This window comes from Suncus etruscus, chromosome 1, assembly GCF_024139225.1.
Source record: "Suncus etruscus isolate mSunEtr1 chromosome 1, mSunEtr1.pri.cur, whole genome shotgun sequence".
Taxonomy (NCBI): domain Eukaryota; kingdom Metazoa; phylum Chordata; class Mammalia; order Eulipotyphla; family Soricidae; genus Suncus; species Suncus etruscus.
Genome location: NC_064848.1, coordinates 25,006,854 through 25,027,957, shown reverse-complemented (window position 1 = coordinate 25,027,957; position 21,104 = coordinate 25,006,854). Strand labels below are relative to the sequence as shown.

General features: G+C 37.8%; 1 pseudogene; it reads left to right on the top strand.

Annotated features, from left to right (window-relative positions):
• Positions 1 to 1,675: 1,675 nt before the first annotated feature.
• Positions 1,676 to 13,499, top strand: LOC126000904 (protein AF-9-like; annotated as a pseudogene).
• The last annotated feature ends 7,605 nt before the right edge of the window (positions 13,500 to 21,104 follow it).

Genomic DNA, 21,104 nt, shown 5'->3' with positions numbered 1-21,104 from the left:
AGGCAAGTCAAGGTAAGTCAAATATCATATTCTTTTAATTTTATAGGTTTTTGGGGGGTCACACCCAGCTGTGTTTAGGATCATTCCTGACAAACCTGGAGGACCGGTGCTGGGGATAGTACCTCTGTCAGATGCTTGCAAGGCAAGAGATATACCACCAGTCAGTCATATATGCTTTAATGTATAATTTTGTATCATTTTTCCCTGTTTTTTAACCAGCCCCACAACCCTCAGGATTTTGGGGGTTTTGTCTGTAAAAATATCTAAACCAGGTATTCTCAAGATCTTTATTTTCTAATTTCCAAGTAGGATGGTTGTTCATGTAACAAACAATTTTCTCTTAACCATCTCCAAACAGTGTATTCTTGGATATTATCTCTTAAAATACTGATTGAGAAGCTATAGTTCAGCAACCTCAATTTTAGATCATAGTTTCTGCTGATTTTGCTTAGTACTTTTCAAGAAATAAAATGATAAACAATGTAGATCAATAAATTCAAGTATTATTTTCAAAATCTGCAATCAATGGTTGACCAGAAAACTGGTGGATGACCATTCTTGGAGGCTACACCCCTGAACATTTAATATCCCATGATGAAGTCTTGCTCTCTCAAGGCCATATTTTTCTTTTTTATTAAATATATTTCTTTGTCTTTTTCCGTTTTGGAGAAACCCATGCTTTCTCTTGAAAAATACTTCTTTCTTTCTCTCCCTTTACACCTTTATAAATAAATTTCTTCAAAGAAAACTATCTTATTTCTCTAGAAAAAGAAGGAAAGAAACCTCTGTGATCTAAGTGTAAGAGGCTCTACAACAAACAAGTCATTAATATAAAGTCCAAGTGAAAATAAAGCATGGGCATAGAATTTAAGGTTAATAATCTTCTTGAGGAATAATGCCAGGAAAACTAATTGTAAAACAGAATAATGCAAGCCTATGGCATTGAACTGAATTTAGAGAAGAAATATGGAAGATCCTCATGAACTGAGTTGAACAGATCACAAATAAGAATCAAGAGGATATAAAGATAAAAATAAGAAAACTAAAAACTGAAATAACAGGACTAATAACTTGGTAGATGAAATGAAAACCTCACTGGAAAGCCTCTAGAACACAGTAACAGCACTAAGGACAGAATTAGTGAGCTGGAAGATGAGATGCATAACAACTCTATACAACAGAAGAGACTGGAAAAGAGCCTAAAGCAAATGATCAGACAAAAGAGAAAACCATCAAAGAATGTGAACAATTAAAATAGAAGTCTTTAATAAACTCAACAGAAACAGCATAAGAATAATCAGGGAAGGCAAATCAACCTCAACTGGCAGTGATGCCAGCCCTCTTGGGACAAAACTCTTAACACTGGAACACAACAGGACCAATGGATTTGAAAAGGAACAATTAGGATAGGTTGTTCTATGTAGTTAGGGGAATCATTGGATGTAGTTTCCAGGGAACTGCTTACTGGGAGTTACCATATTTTTCTTTATCTATAAGGAGCACCTGACCATAAGATGCACAGTTTTTAGATGCCTTCCTCCCCTGCACTCAGGCTTGAGCCCCAGATAGCATTTGCTCCATAAGAAGCATCTTTTGGGGGGGGAAATGTGCATCTTCTGGTATTAAAAAATAAGGTATGGAAAAGGGGAAAATATCAATAAATGATATTTCTAAAATGATAGCTCTCGCCAAGCTGCTGCTGCTGCTTGAATCCACCCAGAAGCATCTGCAGAAGTCACATGATCAGAGGTCAGCTGGCACCGCCCAAAAAGGGTGGAGCATGATCACGGCCAACCCCTTCCAAGCCACTGCCACATACCCAGAGGTGTATGCAGAAGCCACGTGATTAAAGGTGATTTGGAACCGCCCAAGGCGAATGGAGCCTGATTTCAGCCAACAGCCTTCCAAGCTATTGCCACATGATTCTACCCAGAGGCATGTGCAGAAACCACGTGATCAGAGTGAGCTGTCATCACTGAAGAAGGGTGGAGCGCACATCTCCTAGTCAATGAACCAAAGCACAACATGCAGAAAACATCACACTACAGGCATGACAACAAGGAAACAATGCAGGTCAACACCATGCATAAAGAATGAAGATGGCAGCTCTGATAACCCAAAAAGTGCCAACCACCTATTTAGCTGCTAAGATAAGGACTTTAGAGAAGAAATATTGAGGATCCACACAGAAATCAAAGAAAGCATGGATCGAGCTGAACAGACCACAAATAAGAATCAAGAGGATATGGAATTGAAACCAGAAAACTCCAAACTGAAATAACAGGACTAAAAAACTTGGTAGGAGAAATAATAACCTCACTGAAATCCTCTCAAACAGAGTAACAGCAGCTAAGGACCAGATCAGTGAGCTGGAAGATGAGGTACATAACTCTATACTACAAAAGAGAATAGAAAAGAGTCTTAAAACAAATGATAAGACAATGAAAAAAATCCTCAAAGAATTTGATCAGGTAAAAATAGAAGTTTTTGATAAATTCAACAGAAACAACATAAGAATCATTGCAGTCCCAGAGATCCAGAAAGAATATCCCCAGGAAGAAACAAGAGTCAAGAAAATCATTGCAGATAAACTATCAGAGCTAAAAACTGCATGAAAACAAATCCTGCATGTCGACGAGTAACAGCTAGAAGAGATCCAAAATAGCACCCCAAAGCTCATCCTAGCCACGATGATGAATCCCACATATAAGATTCTCACATCCCACATATAGGGATAATATACAGAAATCATAGAGATCAAAAAGGGAAATTTAAAGCATTAAAGTATTAAAAGCAGTGTTCTTAAGCTTTACAGTAGATCTGTCACAAGAAACCCTCAAGGACAGAAGGTATTGGTGGCATACAGTGACAAAACTCAATGAAATGAATGCTTCACCTAAAATATTGCACCTAGCCAGACTCACTTTCATGTTTAAGGAGGTATACATAGCTTCACGAAAAACAACAGCTCAGAAACTTTACAGACTCAAACCCAGCCTTAAAATAAAAACTGAAAGTTCTAGTTTAAGACAAGATAGACCATCAGACACTTCTAATTACACAAAGATGACACTAAATTCCATGACAATTATCTCTCTCAATATCAGTGGACTAAATGCACCAGTTAAGAGACAAAGAGTGGCAAAAATGGATCAAAAAGCTGAATCCAACATTCTGGTGCCTAGAAGAAACACGTCAGAATAATCAGAACAAACATAGGCTCAAAAATCAAAGGTTGGAAGAAAATCATCCAAGCAAACAAAACTGAAAAATAATTGGAGTGGTCATATTAATATCAGATGACACAAACATTAGATTTAGAAAAGTTATGAGACAAAGATGGACATTTTTTGATAATCAAAGGATATGTACAATAGGAAGAAATCACACTCCTAAACATATATTCAACCATTGAGGGACCAGATAATATTTAATATAATTGTTGAAAAATATGAAAGAGGGCCCAGAGAGATAGCACAGCGGCGTTTGCCTTGCAAGCAGCCGATCCAGGACCAAAGGTGGTTGGTTCGAATCCCGGTGTCCCATATGGTCCCCCGTGCCTGCCAGGAGCTGTTTCTGAGCAGACAGCCAGAAGTAATCCCTGAGCATCGCCGGGTGTGGCCCAAAAACAAACAAAAATATATGAAAGAAGTCCTCAGTAGCAACAAAATAATAGTAGGAAACCTCAACAGCACCCTGTAACCTCTTGACAGTTCAATGAGGCTGAAACCCAACAAGAAGATACTAGATCTGAATGAGAAATGGAAGAAAGTGTACTAGTAGAGATGTATAGGGCACTTCATCCCCAGAAAACTGGATACATGTTCTTCTCCAGTGCACACAGGTCATTATCTAGGATAGACCACATGCTGGCCCATAAAACATACCTCCAAAAATCTAGAAGATAGAAATTATACAGATTAACTTCTCAGATAACAAGACACTGAAATTAGAAATGAACTACAAAGGGACACAGAAGAAAAATTTTAACACCTGGAAATTAAACAGCTTACTACTGAACAATCGGTGGGTCAGAGATGAAATCAAAATCAAAAGATTCCTAGAAACAAATGCAAATGAAGACAGTAATTATAAGAATTTGTGGGACATAAAAAGTGGTACTAAAAGGAATATTTATAGCTTTGCAATCACACATCATTAAAAAAAAAAGATGGGCCCATATCAATAGCTTAAAGACAAAGCTTATAAAATTAGAAAATGATGAACAAAGTGTACTCAAAATAGGTAGGCAGAAGGAAATAACAAGGTTCAGAGCAGAAATCAATAGAAGTGGAAATCTAAAACACAATTTCAAAATCAATGAAAGCAAAATTTTGTTCTTTGAAAAAATAAGGTTAATAAACCACTAGCAAAACTCACAAAGATAAAGAGAAACTTAATAAACAGGATTAGAAATGAAAAGAGGGAGATCACTACACATACAACAGAGATTCAAAAATAATCAGAGACTACTTTGAGAAACTCTATGCCACAAAACATGAGAAGCTGGAAGAAATAAATAAAGTCTTGGACTCTTATAATCTTCCACAGTTGAATCAAGATGATCTAGTATAACTGAATAGATGTATCATATTGAAGAATTAAAATAGTAAGTAAAAGTCTTCCAAAAAACAAAAGCCCAGGCCCAGATGGATTCACTAACAAATCCTTTCATACCTTTCAAGAGGAACTACAACCAATTCTTTTCAGGTTCTTACAGGAAATTGGAAAAACAAAAACACTCCCAAATAGTTTTTATGATACTAAAAATCACCCTGAAACCAAAATCAGACAGAAATGCTGCCTAAAAGAAAACTATAGACCAGTATCCCTGATGAACCCAGATACAAAGATCCTCAACAAAATTCTGGTAAATAGGATCCAATGCCTCAAGAAGGTCATACACCATAACCAAGTAGGTTACATTCCAGGAATACAAAGATGGTTTAACATATACAAATCAATTAACATAATACACCATAATATAACATAATACACATAATATAAAATATTAAAAAACATATTATCATATCAATACATGCAGAAAAAGCATTCAGTAAGGTCCAACCCATTCATGACAAATACAAATACAAATCAATTAACATAATACACCATAATATAACATAATACACATAATATAAAATATTAAAAAACATATTATCATATCAATACATGCAGAAAAAGCATTCAGTAAGGTCCAACCCATTCATGACAAATACTCTTAACAAGATGGAAATGGAAAAATCTTTTCTCAATATAGTCAAGGCCATCTACCACAAGCCAATGATAATTATTCTCAATGGGGATAAACTAAAAGCCTTTCCTCTAAAATCTGATACAAGACATGATGCCCCCTCTCACAATTTCTAATCAATCATAGTAAGAGAAACACTTGCTTTAGTAATTAGGGAAGAAAAAGATATCAAGGGTATCCATATAGGAAAGGAAAAAGTCAAGCTCTCACTTTTTGCAGAAGGCATGCTACTATATTTAGAAAACCCTAAGTACTCTAGCAAAAAGCTTCTAGAAACTATAGATTCATATAGCAAAGTGGCAGGCTACAAAATTAACATGCAAACATCAATGGCCTTCTTATACACAATAATGATAGAAAAGAAATAGATATTAAAAAAAGAAAAACTATCCCATTCACATTAATGCCACAGAAATTCAAATACCTTGGAGTGAACCAAACTAAAAAGGTGAAGGACCTATGCAAAGAAAACTACAAAACACGGCTTTAAGAAATAAAAGAGGACACAAGGAATGGAAACACAACCCTGTTTATAAATTGGGAGGATTAACGTCATTAAAATGGCAATAATCCCCAAAGTATTGTACAAATTTATGCAATTCCTAAGGATACCCATGATGTTCTTTAAAAAAACACTCCTAAAGTCATTTGGAATAATAAACACCCATGAATAGCTAGAGTAACCCAAAGGAATTAAAAGATGGGAGGCAAAAAGGAGAGGGGGGTGCAGAGAGATAGCATGGAAGTAAGGCATTTGCCTTTCATGCAGATGGTCATCGGTTCGAATCCCGGCATCCCATATGGTCCCCCGAGCCTGCCAGGAGTAACCCCTGAGCGATGCCGGGTGTGACCCAAAAACCAAATTAAAATAAAATAAAAAATAAACAAAAGATGGGAGGCATCACTTTCTTCAACTTTAAGTTGTACTATAAAGAAAGTCATTAAAACAGCATGGTTTGGAGTAAAGACAGACCCTCAAATCAGTGGAATAGATTTGAGTATTTAAAGAATGTTCCCCAGACATACAATATATTAATCTGTGATAAAAAGTCAAGAACCTCAATATGGAGTAAGGCAATCCTCTTCAACAAGTGCTGCTGGGACAACTGGTCAGCCACGTGTGAAAAAGCAAACCCGGATCTCCATCTAACACCATGCACAAAGGCCAAATCCAAATGAAATAAAGACCTTGATATCAGGCCCAGACCATAAGGTATATAGAAATACATGTTGGTAAAATACTACATGACACTGAGACCAAAGGCATCTTCAAGGAGGAAACAGTACTGTCCAAAAAAGTGGAAGCAGAGATAAACACATGGGACTATATTAAACTGAGAAGCTTTTGAACCTCAAAAGAAATGATGACTGGGATACAAAGACCACCCACAGAATGGGAGAAACTATTCACCCAATACCCATCAAATAAAAAGCTGATATGTAAGATATACAAGGTACTGATAGAACTTAACAACAACCACACACACACACACACACACACACACACACACACACACAACCTAACCCCCATCAATACAATGGAATATGCAGCTAAAAGAAAAAATGAAGTCATGAAATTTTCCTATGCATGAATGAACATGGAGACTATTATGCTGAGTTAATGATTCAGAAGGAGAAAGTTAGACATAGAATAGTCTCATTTATCTGTAGGACTTAAAAAAAAACAGTATGGTAATAATACCCAGAGACAATAGAGATGAGGGCCAGAAGTACCAGCCCATGATATGAAGCTTACCACAAAGAATGGTGAGCACAGTTAGAGAAATAACTGTACTAACAACTACCATAAAAATGATAGTGAAAGGGGCTGGAGAGATAGCATGGATGTATGGCGTTTGCCTTGTATGCAGAAGGATGGTGGTTTGAATCTCAGCATCCCATATGGTCCCTTGAGCCTGCCAGGAGCGATTTCTGAGTGTAGAGCCAGGAGTAACTCCTGAGTGCTGCCAGGTGTGACTCAAAAACAAAACAAAACAAAAAAAATGATAGTGAGAGAGAGAAATAGAGTGCCTGTCCAGAAGATAGGCAGGGGGTCAGGGAGGAGGGAAAAGGGGAGCATTGTGGTGGGGAAGGTACACTGGTGAAGGATTGTATACATTCAATGACTGAAACCCAACAATAAACATTTTTGTAACCATGATACTTAAATAAAGAAATTATAAAAAATAAAAACTTGCTGATAATATAGCTGAAAATAAAGAACTCTATCATCTTTGAAGATTCAATACCAGTGTTAAAGCAAATAGAAGCAAAGGTAAACAAATAGAGTTACATCAAATTAAGAGGCTACTGCAATACAAATGAAACAATGATAATAATAAAACATCTCCCACAGACAGGGAGAGAATAACTGTCTACCCCTCATCTAAAAACGTTTAATACTGAAGATATATAAGGCACTTGTCAAACTTAACAAGACACAATCAACAATCAACTCAATCCAAAAAAGGAGAGAAGAAATTAATGGAAACATCCTCAAGAAATGGTCTCATAAGCACACACACACACACACACACACACACACACAAACTGTTGTGCATCACTGATTATCAGGGAAATAATAATAATAATAATAATAATAATAATAATAATAATGAAATGTCACTTCACATACATAAAAAATAATTTAAGAAAATGGTGTTGGGAAAGGGAACGCTCATCCATTGACAGTGGTAGTACTCCTTGGTTTTATCCTTTTGGTACACTTCCCCACTCCCAATAGAAAACAGGAATTGCCTTAATTATTCCATTTCTGGTATCTACCCCAAAGACCAAAACCCTCTATTCAAAAAAACATTTATGTTTCAATATTCATTGCAGTACTATTTATAATAGTCAAAATCTTGCAATGACCAAAGTAACCAAACTCCAAAAAGGGATTGCTGGATAAAGAAAACAGGATAATACACAAATTTGGAAAATATTCAGCTATTCAAAATTAAAATTATGCTATTTGTGGATGAAACAAGAGGGTATCGTGTTTAGCGAACTCAGCCAGAAGGAGAGGAACATATAAATGAATGACTTCTCATATATGTGGGATATAAAGAAGCATTGTGAGGGGGTAAAAAAAAAATGGCCCAAACAATAGAATCTGTGAACTAGTATCCAAAATTGAGCTTTCAGGGTGCATAGATGGGTGGGAGTAGGAGATCTGAGGTGGACCCTGAGACACTGGTGGAGGGTAACAAATACTTTGGTGAAGGATGGTGGGTAGTAAGGTTATATGCATGAAACCTGTAACTGACAATACTATGAGTCATGGTGACTAAAATAAAATACAATAAAAACGTTAAATGCATCAAATACATTTTCATTGGCAGTATAGTACTGAACTAGGTTTAGAAAAAAATAAACAATTGTATACTAGGAAATTCTCAGTTTTGATTTTTTTAATATTAAAAAAAATTTTTTTTGGTCACACCCGGCAATGCTCAGGGGTTATTCCTGGCTCCAGGCTCAGACATTGCTCCTGGCAGGCACGGCGGACCATATGGGACGCCGGGATTCGAACTGATGACCTCCTGCATGAAAGGCAAGCGCCTTACCTCCATGCTATCTCTCCGGCCCCCAATATTAAAAATTTTTTGCAACCCCAAATTGTTCAGATCATTCTTCTGTACGGGTGGGTGAAAGGAGAATGGTGAAGGAGAGGGCAACAACTAATATTATTTTTGCCTGATAGTAACCATAATAAATTCTGAAAATTTTAACTTTAAGTTTAATTAATTAGTAAAAGGACAACCATATAAAATCACAGGAAGTGGGGAAGAGGCAGACAATCAGAGTGGACAGAGAAAGCTGGATGTAGATGAGTCTAATGTGCTTGAAGAAAGACTATTACTCTACTTCTGGGATTGGTGTGTTTCAATTTTATTAAATTTGATGTAGAAATGCTGCTTAGAAATTGGCAGCCTCACAAAGGAAGATAGAAGTAGTTTGGCCTGATATTAAAACACAGTAAATTTTAAAGCTCCCAAGTCATTACTTAATGTACTCAAGCTAATATGATATGAGGTTTGTCTCTGATGTACGAGCACCATTTTTGTTTGCGATAATGTTATTTCCAAGAGGAATACTTTGCTTCTAATTATAATGGCTGTTAGAGAAATTAAAATGCATTTATTAAAGGAATTTCATCTATTCCATTTTTATTCAGTAACATACCCCATTTCTAAAAATAACTTCAGTTATGGTACATCACTCATTTAACATTTGACAATATTTTTAAAATACATCCAAAATAAATTAAATGGATGACCCTTCCTTTTGCCAAGGACAGCCTGCAGTTTTGTATGTTATAGAAAAAAATCTCTTAAAATGTCTTGGTCAGAGGAAGGATTTATCCAAAATTAGATGAGCTCTGAGAAATATAAAATAAGTTGTAATGGCCATGTGTGCATGTAATATAATCTTCCCCCCCTGAGATAATATGATCTTATGTGTAATAATAACTACAGATTAGTATCATAAGACTGGAATATGAGATACTATTTTAATTAATAAGTACCTTTAATGATCACTGTTCTCCCAATTTAAGAGATAACTATAAACTATATCTCAGCTATTTACATATAATTTCCTATAATTTTTAACCTATAAACAAAAAGGCAATATTTAACAGTACGACAGATATTGAGAAAAGACAGCAATTTCAAATACATCTAGAGGTTGCAGAGACAGGAGAGCAGACTTTTAATAGACATGTGGCTGTGCTCATTTTGAACAACTTGTGCAGGAAACAGAGCAATCTGTCCACACTGAACAAACTGCTTCGCTTAGAACCAATCACCAAACAACTTTGGACTTCATTCTATTCATCTCTAAATAATTGAATTGACCCAGATGCTTGTTATTTAAAACTTTAAATAAAGTATATTGGGTCTCACCTACTTCAGACTTTCTGAAATAAAATTTGGAAAGTACTGGCCATTGTAGACGTTTTATCATCCAAAGCTGTGCTTTCCTTTAAGACCGCCTTTATTCTCTAGAAGCAATTCCTTCTTCAAAACATTCAATGAACTTCAGAAAATAGTCCAAATTTTCTTGGTGTTAGAAGTCAGACAAATTTGGGTGTGAGTTTTAGCTCTCATAGTGACTTTACACTTCTGCATTTACTATCTGACTTCACTTGACTAAGTCAGTTTTCTGAACTTCAGTCTTACATACCAATGTGTTTCCAGCATGTTTTCTGTGTTTATGTATATCAAGGCTCTGATTAACAGTTCAGACAGTAGTTGTATTTGTTACAACTATTTCTGTAAGAGTCCTATCACTTTGGTTCATATTAAATTAGTGGTAAGCTTAGTTAACTTAACAATGGTTTGAAGACTCATCTATCTATCTGTGCTTTTAAAAGGGGGAATCAAAGAGATTACTTTTCATGAAAGATACTCTATTAGAATTGTTATTGGGCCCACCTCCTCTTCTCTATTATTTCTGGAATGTGACTAAAGTCTGAGTGAACCTTTATTTATATCATGATGTAGAGAAGAGCAATGATTTATACTTATCCTGATACGTTTCTGAGGCATTCCTAGACCTACAGTAATTTTGATTGTTCATAAAAAAATTTAAAAACTGTCCTGCCCCAGAATATCGTTGGTCTCAAGTTTAAGGTCTTAATAATATTAATTGTTGTATAGATGAGCTGATAATTCAAGTATCTTCAGTGGTTTCCAGGCACATAGCCATTCCTGGAATTAATTACTCCAGCAGTTTTCCCCCACGGTAGAAGTCATTGCTATGCAAACTCTTACCTTTTAAAAATGGGTAATTTATGTAGCCAGAAAACTTATTTTAAAAATTGTCAAACAGGTTGTCAAGCACCACCGCGCATGCTCCGGAATCTCATCCTCTGGCCCTGGAGCAACAGCGTTTGTTTTTGGAACTGAGTTTAATGAGCGAGCAGCAGTGAGCAAGCGAATGCGGGGTGGGTGGGGTGGGGGGGGAGGGGATGTGAGGAATGGGGCAGATTAATACCCGTCATCTACCCTAGGCTCTCATTCATAGCAGCTTCTTCATGAATTACAGCTAAGGGTGCCATGGGAAAGGGTACCACACAACACCCCAGCAAACCTACGGGGCCCAAAAGCAGGGCTAGCTAGCATGCCTTGCAGATGAAGCTGGAGGTGGGGCACCATGCACAGATGAGGAAGAAGCCCACCATGGAAGGCTTCACCCATGATTGGATGGTGTTCGTGTGTGACCCGGAATACAGTAAAATACAGCACTTTGTGGAGAAAGTCATCTTCCACTTGCACAAACGTTTTCCTAGGTCCAAACGAGATCATGTCAAGGAAGGTTAACATCAGACTATTCCAAAATTGTAAGAGAATTCATAACGGTCTGGATTCTTTTCTTCAGGATGAAGTGTGCAAAGATGCATCCGACAAAGTATCTGGGTATGCTGGTTTCATTTTGCCAATTAAGGTTTATTTTAAAAAGCAAAGAAGAACTGAAGAAAGTTAGCTTTGACTTTAACTTATTCCTGCATCTTGCAGACCATCACCTCCGTTGTGAAAAGCTAACTTTCAACAATGCCACACAAGACTTCAAAAGAAAGTTGCTGAAGGCCGGAGGGAATCCTAATAGGAGCGTCAGCAGCAGCAGCAGCAGCACCACCACCACCACCACCAGTTTTTCAAAACCTCACAAATTAATGAAGGAGCACAAGGAAAAAAACCTTCTAAAGACTCCTGAAATATAAAAGTGCCTTCAAAGAACTTCCCAGGGATCACAGCAAATCTTCCAAAGAATCTTCTAAGAAACCCAAAGCCACTGAAAGAAGAAAAATATGTTCCTAAGATGGTCTTCACGGAACCAAAAGCCATATCCAAGGAGCCCAAACAGGACAGTAAATTACTATCAGCAGTGGACAGCAAGATAAGAAGGCTCCTTAGTAAAAGGGCCCCCATTTCAGATTCTGAAGAACTCAGTGAAAAAAAGGAAAAAGAATGGCTTAGAGGCTTTATTTAAGTTTTTCTAACATTGGTGATGGAATGTTGCACTGGTGATGGGTGGTGTTCTTTACATGACTGAAACCCAAACACAATCATGTATGTAATCAAGGTGTTTAAATAAAAAAAAAAAAGTTTTTCTAGGGACTGGAGAGAGAGCACAGCGGTAGGATGTTTGCTTTAGACGCAGAAGGATGGTGGTTCGAATTCCAGCATCCCATATGGTCCCCTGAGCCTGCCAGGAGCGATTTCCAAGTGTAGAGCCAGGAGTGACCCCTGAGCACTGCCGGGTGTGACCCAAAAACCAAAACAAAACAAAACAAAAAAACAAAAGTTTTTCCAGTGCACCGCCACTGATACTCACTTGTTCTGTTGACAAAAAAAAGATAATTCTCATGTCAAATGGGAAAAATAAAAATTGAAAATTAGCCCTCTGAGAAGAAAAAATCGGCTTTACCACCCTTTGATGATATTGTGGATCCCAATCATTCTGACATGGAGGAAAATGTCCTCTAAATCTGATTCTGAGCAACCCAGTCCTGCTAGCTCCAACTCCAGCTTCACATTATCCCAGATCAGGCAACAAGGTCTTTGCAATCTGCATTCTGATGACAATGAAGAGGAATCAGATGGGCAGAGGAGAATGATAATGATTCCGAAATGGAAAGACCTGTAAGCAGAGGAGGGAGCCGTAGCAGAAGAGCTAGCTTGAGCAATGGCAGTGACAGTGAAAGTAGTTCTGCTTCTTCACCCCTACATCATAAACCCCCTCCACCCTTCCTAAAAACCAATAAGAACCAGATTCTTGAAGTGAAAAGTCCAATAAAGCAAAGCAAAAAAGATAAACAAATAATGGTGAATGCAACAAGGCATATCTAGATGAACTGGTAAATCTCCACAGAAAGTTAATGACACAGAGGGAAAAACAAATTCTGCAGCAGATTGTGTACCTTATAGAAGAAACTGGACACTTCCTTTTTCTTTTTTTGGATTTTGGGTCACACCTGGCTGCGCTCAGGGGTTACTCCTGGCTCAATGCTCAGAAATCGCTCCTGGCAGGCTTGGGGGACCATACGGGATGCCGGGATTCAAACCATCGACCTTCTGCATGCAAGGCAAACACCTTACCTCCATGTTATCTCTCTGGCCCCGAAACTGGGCACTTTCATATCACAAACACAACATTTGATTTTGACCCTTGCTTACTGGACAAAACCACACTACATACATTATAGATTTATCTCAAAACATCTGGAATATCCTGAGAATAAAACAACTGGATGCATCAAAAACTAAGGGCATATATAGTGGAGATTGAGTTGTGGGTATGGCTACATTGCTCTTCTAAGAACAATGATTCTTAACAGAAATTTTGTTATTGAAAATAACTGGTTGTTTTTATATAATAATTTTTATTTTGACCAAAGTGAATTACAAATCTTTCACAGTAATATTTTAGGCACATAGTGACATTGAATCAGGGGCATTCCCACCACCAACGTTGTTCTCCCTCCACCCCAGTTTTCAGCATACATCCCATATCCCCCTTTTACCCCTTGTGCTGCTAGTATAAGTGGTCCCTTCTGTGTTTAGCTTGTTGTAGATTATGTATCGATTTTGTTGTCGTTGGTTTTGGGTTTGGTGTTTAAATCTGATAATTTTTTATTTCTACTTAATGTTCTTACGACTGTTTGGTCAATAACTGGTTATTTTATTTTATTTTATTTTATTTTTGGTTTTTCGGGCCACACACATTTGATGCTCAGGGGTTACTCCTGGCTAAGGCTCAAAAATTGCCCCTGGCTTGGGGGGACCATATGGGACGCTGGGGGATCGAACCGCGGTCCTAATCCTTGGCTAGCGCTTGCAAGGCAGATACCTTACCTCTAGCGCCACCTCACCGGCCCCAATAACTGGTTATTTTAATAGCTTTTATTGAAATGTATTTTGTCTCTAATTTATAAATACATCCATTAAAACATTATCTTTTTGTTTATTTGTTTGGAGGTTTTGGTTGTGAGGCCTTACCTAGCGATGCTCCTGGCTCTGCACTCAGGAATCACTCCTGGCAGGCTTGGGGGATCATATGAGATGGCAGGAATCCAAACAGGTTGTCAGCATGCCAGGAAAAGGCCTACCCCCTATGATATCGCTGCAGCCCCAAACATTATCTTTTTAATTTTTAAATTGTGCGAATATTAATATGCTTACAGTTCCTTTAATATTCCACAAGGTGGTGCTATTTCTCTATAAGAAAATAAACTGCCAGTTTTAAGAAGTTTTTTTTTGTTTTGTTTTTTGTTTTTTAAGAAGTTTTTAATGTGCGAGGGGAAATAGAAAGCCTGTCTAGAGTACAGGCGGGGGTTGGGTGGGGAGGAGGGAGATTTGGGGCATTGGTGATGGGAATGTTGCACTGGTGATGGGTGGTGTTCTTTACATGACTGAAACCCAAACACAATCATGTATGTAATAAAGTTGTTTAAATAAAAAATTAAAAAAAAAAGAATAGCATTGGAAATGGTATTTTAAAATGTAGTTGTTAATATCTTGATTTAGGTTCATTTCACACTAATTTTGCTGAAGATTTAATCCTGAATGGATGTTGGATTTTGTCAAATGTTTTCTCTGCATGATTGATATGATTATATGTTATATGATCTTTATCTTTCCTTTTTCTGCTGTAATGTATGATGCTAATTGATTATGTACATTGAACTGTCCTTACATTTAAACTAGGATGAAACTCACTTGATTATGATATATATACTTTTTATTGATGTACTGTTGGATTTTGTTTGCTAAAATTTTATTGAGGATTTTTGCATCAATGTTCATCAGCTATATTGGTCTCTAGTATTATCCCTTGATAGCTTTGGAAATCAGTATACTATGTTAGCTTCATAAAAGAAGTAAGGGAGAATTCTTGTCTATTTGATTCTTTGAAAAACTTTATGGATCAATGTCAGCAATTCTTTGAATGTTTGATAAAATTAGTGATGGGAATGCCACACTGGTGAAGGGGGGGTGTTCTTTACATGACTGAAACACTACAATCATGTTTGTAATCAAGGTGTTTTGCATCTTGGAAATTAGGAGACAACCTCATTTGAAATTTGTATTCAAGGCAGAAAGACCAGAGACACAAATGTGGTAAAACACATATTTGATCAACTTTCTATTTGACTGCTATTCCCATTTTCCAGGCCCTACAAAAAAGAGAAAGGAATATCCTGCACCATCTTATCCTCTTGAGATGCCTGTTCTCCTATGATAATTGGCATTCTAGGATAGAAGAAAGGATTGAACAATAATGTCATGAGTTAAACTGAAATCAATCAGTCATTTTCTGGCATAGTACTAACATGTAGTGAACACTAAGGCATGTTATACTGCATTCTTCAGTCTCCAACGTGAAATGGGAAAGATTCCTGAATTTACCTTCTATTAGTAGGGTTCCATTTATTACTATAATGGTTTAACTATATGATGTCTGTTAATTTCACATACCAAGTTCTAGTCCAAAAGGAAATATAGATTTAGGGTTCACTTTATTATTCTTTGCCTTATATTCTTAGAGAAATCTCTTGTTTCTAAGAAATGAGTGGTACAGTTGAGATTAATGTGGAAGGATGTTGAAAATATTGGGAGAGTGGGATATGAAATCATAACTGGGATCCTATGACAGACTTTAGTCATATCCAGAACTATTTTCTAAAACCCATTCATAACATGTATTAGATCACACTACCTAAGAGCCACTAACCTTAATGTCTGCCCTTAGTTAATATGAGTATAAACATCCCTCTTAATTACCAGATTTCAATTTTCAGTGAGCATATATTCAGAACTTTCAATTGCCCTGAATATGCATCAATTGGAAATACTGAATAACCGAGATTTTTAATTCAAATTCCAATTATGTGAGGCTTCAGAAAAATATAGTCTTAGTAATTAAAAATATTGTTTTGGAATTAACAATGGATATGTTTCATTTTTAATTCATTTTACTTTTAATTTTTTCATTAAACTGACTTTAGTACTCTTTAATTTACAATGCTTGTACAATAATATTAATAAATAATTTTAATTAGTATTTTGGAGCTCATACCTGGTCAAAATACAATACTCTCTATAGCAGAATGACATCCAAAGAGAAATTTCCCAGAGATACCAAGTGACATGGTGGTGGGAAAGATGCACTGGTGAAGACCGGTGCACATTCCATGACTGAAACCCAAGATATAAGCATGGTACTTTAATAAAGCAACTTTAAAAGGCAATAAAATGAAAAATAAAAAACAAAGAATTGAACTTTGAAATTTAAACAAAAATTCCATGTAGCTTATACTTTGAGTATTCTATTAATTTTGATCAAAACTAACAGTATATACTCTCTTCGGCATACAAAAGAAGAAATTATGCTATGGACACTTACCTGTATCCTCCTACGCACGGGATTCCTGTTCCTCTTTTCCTCTTTCCTTACTGAGGATATGGTTATTTGTCAACATTGAAAACGTAAAGGATGGTCCGGAGAGATAGCATGGAGGTAGGGCATTTGCCTTGCATGCCGGACAGTGGTTCGAATCCCAGCATCCCATATGGTCCTGCCATGAGCGATTTCTGAGCATGGAGCCAGGAGTAACCCCTGAGCGCTGCCGGGTGTGACCCCCCCCCAAAAAAAAGAAAAGGTAAAGAAAAAAGAGATCTTATATAACGTAACAAAAACAAATCAATGCATTCACAGTATGAGTCATATTAAAAATAAGTGTATGCCAATCTCCTTGATCTCTGAATTCCTACATACTTTCCGAATGAAGGTGGCATCACAGAAAAAAAAATCAGTGTCAATATTCATTAAGGAAAAATGTCTCTAGATGAAGAAATATGTCTTCACAGACATACAAAAGTGAGAAGGAACTGAAACAATAGCGGTTAGGATTTTTGCCTTGCATGTGGCTGATCCAGACTCAATTCTCAGCATCCATGAGTCTGCCAGGAGCGATTTCTGAGCACAGAGCCAGGAGTAACCCCTGAGTACAGCCGGATATAGAGTAATGCCCCCCAAAAGTAAACTTTTGCCCAAAGCTTTGATCTTTCACCTCAAAAATTTCAGAAATCTTCTGACTACTCTCCCCAACCATCTTCCCTATAAAATAGTGAAAGTTTCATTGAAAGTTATTCTAACATCAATGTTAGAAAAACTCCAAGAAGAGATCTGAATTTCATTAGGTGGCAGCAATGTAAGTGGTGTGCCAGGCAGCTCCCCTCCCCAGCCCTCCTCCTTTCACAAACTGGGATAGCTTCACTCAGCCTCCAGTTCCCATCAATCATGGCACCAACGCAATCATTTTTCATTTTTGTTTTCTTCAATTCTATTATAATTTTATTCACATTAATTTTTTTAAATTTTTTTATATTCACATTAATTTAGATGTAAAATTCCTGAAAAATAATAACATCATAATAGAGATGAAATTAGATTCACTATTTTAGACACAATAATTTATCCAGATTTTAATCAGTCTTCCTTTTCTGACCTCTAACATTTCACATTAATTTTATATATGTATTCACATTAATATAATAGTCTTAAACATTAATTAGATTATGGTATCATTTTATCACATATCTTTCAATGGCATATTGGTGTGAAAAATGTGTTTATTTAATTTATTTTGGGCTTTTGGGCCACACCCATTTGACGCTCAGGGGTTACTCCTGGCTATTCACTCAGAAATCGCTCCTGGCTTGGGGACCAAATGGGACACCGGGGGATCGAACCAAGGTCCGTCCAAGGCTAGCACTTGCAAGGCAGACACCTTATGTCTAGCGCCACCGCTTTTTATTTTTTATTTACTATTTATTTTCTTTATTTTTCTTGAAACTCACATAATGTCCAATGTAGAAATGTAAACATTTTGAGTCATTATTAAACATATGATACATTAAGTAAGACATTTTTATGTGATATAGTAATAGAATGTCTCAATATTATGAGGAAATTTAATAAGGATAAACAGAAATGTAAATTAACTCACGACTATAATAACAACTAATTGAGAGTTAATATCCAGAATCTCACACTTGATTTTTTTTTCTTTATGTTTTTTCTTCTATGTAATTTCCTTTTTTTTTTTAAATAAATCTTTATTTAAGCACCATGATTGCAAACATGTTTGTAGTTGGGTTTCAGTTATAGAAAAGCTCACTCCCCTTTCATAGGTGCAACTCTCCCACCACCAATTCCCCCCATCTCCCTCCTGTCCCACCCCTGCCAGTATTCAGACAGGCATTCATCCAATCATTCTTCAGTTCAAAGAGTGGCGGTTCCTGGGGACCAGTGGCCTCGGGCTGCTGAGGGCCAAAGGCGCTCCTCCAGTCACCACCTCTGCCACCCAACGACTGACTTCTGTGATTCGTCTCCTCTCCTGTGCGCGGAATTCCACGGGGAAGCAATGACACAAGGGGAGGCGTTGGTGTCTGTTTTATGCTTAGACATAGTCCCGGAAGAAGATCCAGCTCTCTCGACATTGCTGGGCTCTGCAGCGCCAGAGCAGAGTTCTCTGAAACTGGCCCACTAGGGAAACCATGGTAGCTCTTTCTAGTCTCACAATTGCTAAAGAAATTTATATTAATAAGAACATGTTGGGCCGGAGAGACAGCATGGAGGTAGAGCATCTGCCTTGCATGCAGAAGGACGATGGTTCAAATCCTGGCATCCCATATGGTCCCCCGAGCCTGCCAAGAGTGATTTCTGAGCGTAGAGCCAGGAGTAACTCCTGAGCACTGCCTAGTGTGACCCCCCCCCAAAGAATATGTTAAAAAGAAAGTCAGAAAAAAAAGAGAAAAGAGAAAGAAAAGGAGAAACAAAAGACAAAAAGAGAAAAAGGAAGAAAAATAGAGAAAGGGAGTAAAAGAGATTTAGAATTAGATGAAGGAAAGAAGGAGGGAATCCCTGGAAGCATTCTAAGAAAGCATGTTTAAAACAGAACAGAATTGAGAGGTATCACAAATCAGGAAATCAGGTGCTTGGATTACTTTCAGCTGATCTTGGTTCATTCCCTGGGCACTTCCAGTATCCTGAGTAGTGCCAGGAGTGATTCCTGAACAAAGAGCCAGTAATAATTCTGAGCACAGCAGGGACTGATACAAAAGCAGACTTGGGTCAGTCCTAGTAAAAAAAAAAAAAAAATCTCTGGCACTTTATATAGTCCACTGAGCAGAGCCAGGTGTGACCCCTCCAAGTAGGTCCAGGGGAAAGCTCTAAGCACCAGGGCCAAAAACAAGCAAAAAGTTGTCTGCTCCAGTGCAGCTGAGTTCTCTGCTTACCAAAGGGTCAAGACTCCCAGTGTCCCCTGCCCATACCCCTTCCCTCACTAGTTCCTACATGTGCTCCCCAGTATATCACAGTATACTCTTCTCTACCTCCAAGTCCTTCCTTCTTGTTCTCTTCATCCTAATCTAGGAGTAGAGACAGCAGGATGTAGGGACTTAGAGTTCAGTTGAAGTTTCTATCTGGGTGAGCCTGGCAGCTCAGGAGGCAGCTGTAGGTGACTGAGAGCTGAGCACCAAGGTGCCACTTTGTATGATTGGGGGAGTGTAACTGCCATTGAGGGATCTCCCCATCCTGGGTCTGCAGTTATCTGAAGTCTGCGCTGGCACCTACCCAATTCTCTACTGTGTGTATCCCTTCAGCCTCACAGGAACTCCCTCTTTTTAAATTAGTGGAAATCAGAAGATCCTTAAAATGGTATATCCAGAGACTCCTGCCTGACAAAGCAACCTGGCAGACCAGCTGGGTCCAGCAGAAGCTTAGGCAGCAGATGATCCTTGAGGGATGCTTGTATGCCAGCCACATGCTGGTGCCTCTGGGGAGAAGTAGCCTGGTAGTCTGCCTTTGGGGGCCTAGTGTGTGGGGACAGGGTTTTACGAGACTTTACAATTGGCAATTAGTTACTGTTGGCCAAGTCAACAGTTATAGTTTGAAGTTCCAATTAGTGACTTGCCCTTTCAAGCACCTGTTCTCTCTTAAACAAGAATTTCTCTAGGGCCGGAGAGATAGCATGGAGGTAGGGCATTTGCCTTGCATGCAGAAGGACTGTGGTTCGAATCCCGGCATCCCATGTGGTCCCCTGAGCCTGCCAGGAGCGATATCTGAGTGTAGAGCCAGAAGTAACCCTGAGCGCTGCTGGGTGTAACCCAAAAACCAAAAGAAACCAAAACAAAAAAACCAAAAAACCAAATTTCCTCTAGTCTCTTTATCACCCCTTTTGGCAAGTGAGCTCCAAAAACCAAAAGTCAAGTAAATATATACAGGCAATGAGGATTATTAAAACAATGAATCGGAAGGAGAGTATAAAGGAGCTTACTGCCCTAGAACTCACTGCCTGTTAAGTCTTATCCTCAATAAAGACATTTATCTCTCGGTCCAGATCAAAATTGGGTTAGTTGCAATGTAAGGTTTATGGGTTCCCAAGGCCAAACAAAAGTCTGAGCTGTAAGCACCATTCTCCCAAAGTGCACATACTCTAAGAAACATTCCTCTGTCACATATTGGTTGCTAGATTTGGCATAGCCACCAAGATCTGAGCACGATTTAGGGCTGGGATCTTGAACACTTTATTGGTACTACAAGGAAGAAGGAAGAGGGTTGGGGTCCACTTTTTCCTGACATTCACTGTCATTTTTCCACTTTTACTTCAGTAAGTGAATATGGACCTATACCTTGACTTTGTAGGTCTGTGTCACTGAACAGGGTGATTTCTGATAGCAAAGTGCATATGCTTGTGGATGATACAAATTCTATTTCATGGGCCTACTTCATGTCCTGAATAAGACATCTGAACACATGCTTCTTGGAAAAGGCT